General features: G+C 38.3%; 1 long non-coding RNA gene across 1 annotated transcript; it reads left to right on the top strand.

Annotated features, from left to right (window-relative positions):
- Positions 1-502: 502 nt before the first annotated feature.
- On the top strand, positions 503-4,022 carry LOC149084765 (uncharacterized). Its single transcript, XR_016193043.1, has 2 exons — positions 503-887; positions 3,765-4,022. It is a non-coding gene; the product is annotated as an uncharacterized LOC149084765 (long non-coding RNA).
- The last annotated feature ends 228 nt before the right edge of the window (positions 4,023-4,250 follow it).

Below are 4,250 nucleotides of genomic sequence, written 5' to 3' on the forward strand. Positions count from 1 at the left end.
TTCGAAACTCGCGAGTTCGAAATCGAGTACTCTTTCGTGCTTCTGTGAGCACCAGCAATAAGTTGAAGATGCTATGAATGTGTTGATCGCAAATAATACAAATAACCCGCGAAAAACATAGAAAATAAAACTGACTGAAATATTCTTCATGTGTGGTTGTCTCAAGTCTTTGACATGTGAGACCAATATTAGATGATATTATCTGAATAAGAAAAGAGAAGACAAAACAAAAAGGAACAAAATCAACAGTAATTACTACATTGCTAAAGTAACTCACCATAAAAATCTTGGGCAATCCAACGAACGCGTCAGCATCGATGGGATTCGGTTTTCCTTTTTTTGAGGTACAGCATTTCTTTTCCCGCCAAAGAAAGGCACGTCGGAATGTGGCGGGTTCCGTGAAGCCTGGCCAATAGCATTCGGGGAAGCACCTTGTGACAACTTTTGGAACCCCGTGACCCCGTTTACGCGGGAAAATTCGTCACTCGGCAGGTGATTGGTGTCGAGTGAGGTTGTGTGTGTAGTTCACTGTTTCAGTTTCGCTAATCAATGATTCGCTAATCAATCAATCGCTAATTGCGAGATAGGACGCGTTTGTTTAGATTGAACCTTTATTATTGTGAACAGTGTTAATTTCAACCTATCTCTATTACTTCTTGTGAGAGCGTCATCATTCCAGACCGCTTTACTTTACGAGTTAATCACCATTGTGCGAGAACAGTTATTCAGTAGTCCTAGCTGGTCTCCAGGGGTTCATTACCTGCAGTCTGAGCTATTGGTGAGCCAATCAGTTGATGTCATGAATTGTGTTTGCTTCAACGTTATGAAGAAGTTTAACACCGCCGAAGTCGTTGATGAGAAAAAGATTCCAGTCAATTTGGAAATGGGTAAGTCCCGATTTTTAAGTGCCTGTGTTTGGTATACTCCAGGGCGGTCGCCAGGAATTTCTTTCGGAAGGGGGCGATTAGTAGTCCGAAGGAGGATGTAGGCGAATCAATTAGTTAATTATATAAAGAGTCAATTTGTTTGATTCGATTTTTTTGCTGCCCTTATTTCGTTATTCGTTGAGTAAAAAAAAAAAAAATTGCGTTCTTTTAAGTTTTGTTTCATATGCAAGGAATGGGAATATGCCATATCCACCTCTGGTATATTTCATGAGTGAAAAAAAAAGTTTCCCAATGTGTGTACGTTCTCCCTCCGGAGTAGTTTAGAGGGAACAGCGGTTGACAGGAGAAAAATGGATCTCCTGATAACGCTAAGCACTATAGGAATACAGCGGGAATGTTGAGTGCAAATTGCCTGTGTCACTAATTCGTGCTGTTATTACTGCTGTTTTATGACAAGCTGTTTTATACAAAATGATAGGTCTATAATTTAGTAAATTTACCTGAATTTTTTTTTTTTCAAAACTTGTTGCTTATTTAAAAAGTTCTGTGAATTAGTGTTCAAAAAATGCTTTTTGTTGAAAATCAATTGTATTTTAAATGCATGGCCCCTCACAAGGGCGGCGCTGACAGGGCTCTAGCCCTGGGCCCGGGATAATTCTCATAAATTTTTTTGTTGATTTTTCTCATTAGTTAATTTAATTATAGAAGGGCCCGTGAAAAATCCTGCTTAAGGGCTCTGTTCCAGAACGGGGGGGGGGACTATGGGAAAATGTTTTCTCAACCTTTACTAATTTCGTTTGCAGTGGTGTTGACATGAGCAAATTTACTATTCTCTAATTTTTAGGTATTTTAAAGGTTTTTGGTAAAGCATTATATACTCTTTATTCAAAAACTTAAATTGACGGGTATTCAATGTTTTATATAAAATTGGTTTTTCTAATCTTCATTAATGATTTGTGAAATTGGAATTACTCAAGAAGTGTACAGAATTATGCACTTATGGGTTACATGTATATATGTATAGACCACAATTGTAATTATTCAAGAAGTGCTCGGAATTAAGTACTTGTGGTTAAATGTAGACAGCACTGTTTTAGTCAATAATCAATTACGATGCAAATATATGAGGTGACTGTTATGAAACTAATTTTTGCTGCCTCAATTTTCAAAATTCAAAAAAGAATATTCAAAATTCTGAGCCGGGTCGGCTTTATTCTACTAGTTTTAAAATTTTGGAACTACTCTCTGTACATCATAATGCTTTTTTCCAGATTATATTTTCTAGAACTGCAATACAGGCTCATGCAATTTGAGAGATAATATACAGTGCATGCCGCTGAATATGCTCACATTCTGACTTTATTAATATTCAATAACCCACAGATAACTAGTTTCAGAGGCGTCTCGGGCAGGCCTACCTCCCGGTTGCAAACCCTCGTGTGCTGCCCCTAAAGATGACCCTGGCGGGAGACGGAAAAGGACTCGAGAATAGACTGGATTTTTGATCCGTCCACTTCAGAGGAACTGTCCCGTTTTTTGATCTAGGGTCATTCCACCTCCTCATGCTTATCAGGAATCTGATCCGTATCCGCACTGATAATGACAATATAAGGATAAAAGGGAAATTTTGGTACTATAGTAAAGTGTGTTAATTATCCGAATACGGGTCAACCGAAAGCGTTTCAGTCGGGAAATTCCAATTTGTGCGCTATGTAGAAGTTCAGCTAGCGCCGTAGATGCTTTCCCCCAGATGATATATTCTCCAAAGTGATACAAAATATGTACAGTTTTTTGTTTAATATCACTGTTTCTTTGTTTAATATTGCGTCTATTATACTGGTATTATTTTTACCCGTAAATAATCGGTTATCCCAAAAAATCAGTTATCTGAACAACCCTGGTTCTTAATTGTTTCGGATAATCGATGCTCTACTGTATCGGTATTCCCTCCTCCGAAAATAGGCATCATTTTTTACCGAATATTTGTAGGAAGATGCGGATGGGGATACCAGTGGCGTAGGAAGGCGGGTGCGGCCCGCACCGGGTACCAGCTGTGAGGGGTGACAAAAAATTTCCGGTTTTGTATTAATGCGCCTTTTCTGTTACATAAAATAACATGTCAAATAATTAACATGGGCCTTTACAATCGTATTATTGTGTGGTGCGTAGGGGGGGGGGGTGTTCTGTCTCGTTTCTTTTGAACTGTGTTGGTGCTCAAGTAAACAAACAGCCGGTCCTGGTGACCCATTATCTCATCCTTCCCACAAATATCATTTGCCCCAAGTCGTTCTGTGCAACAAGATCATATTTTTAACCGAGCATCATAATAATATTCAAAAAATCGTCAACGAATAAGGCAAATACCAGGAAATATTAAAAAAATTTCTTATGCATTTTGACACGCTATGGGTGTCGTCTTCAGAGGATAAGAATATCACGCTGACCGAGTTTCCCACTTCATTGATTTCCAAATTTTCAAACTCGGTTGCTCAGCAGAAAGAAAAGCGATACGCCTGTCCATGTCAAACGTCGTGACAAGAATGAAGCGAATCTCCTGCGTGTAAATGTCCAGCTCCGCTTTCCCAGTTATGCAAATAATGCATTTTTTTGTCACAGAGCAAAACATCTTACCCGTCTGTGATATTCAGTTCAGGTTAAACCAGCGGCTGTGAACCTTTTCCTGTTTAGAATCTGAAAATGAAATTGAAACAATCTTTTTTGAATTTGGGGTTTTTTGCTCTCATTCTAAACTTGTTTCATTTTTATGACTTCACATTTACACAGTATTTTGATGTGGCTTCATGAACGTTGCTCTATTTTACATGTTATTTTGGAAGTACAATGTCCACAAATGTTATTGTATACGTTTGGTTTCAGCATTATCTTTACAACTCTTTCTGACAAGTGGTGTGGGACTGAGCAGGGGGGCCATGTTCTGGGTTGGTGCTGTAATGACAGTTTGTGTGTGGCTTCCTGCATGAAGAGAGGTGAAAGTGGATCTCGGATCTTGATATTCCAGTTGGGTGATTGGATACATCTTCAGTTGATGTTGATGATGATCTCAAAGTTTCTTTGGTCAATTCAAAAAAAGAGGGAATAAAGATTCATTTGAAGCAGATCAAGATGGCTTTCTCGAAACAAGTAAGTACTATTGATAAAAACGGTTTCTCGTGGTCTACTTATTATTCTTGCTATATTTTATGTACATCATTTGTAAATACAGTGAAAATCCTGTGTAAGATGGATGATTGCCCTTATAACAATATTAATTCTTTGGTCCCGGTACATTTCCTCTAGTGTTGAAGTATTCTATCTACAATAAAACTAGAGATGGGCGGAATATTGCTTAGGTATTCAGACAAA

Source organism: Pholcus phalangioides, unplaced genomic scaffold (genome assembly GCF_987345545.1).
Source record: "Pholcus phalangioides strain wild (caught in Gottingen) unplaced genomic scaffold, Ppha-v1.0 ptg000008l_1, whole genome shotgun sequence".
In the NCBI taxonomy this organism is placed as follows: Eukaryota; Metazoa; Arthropoda; class Arachnida; order Araneae; family Pholcidae; genus Pholcus; species Pholcus phalangioides.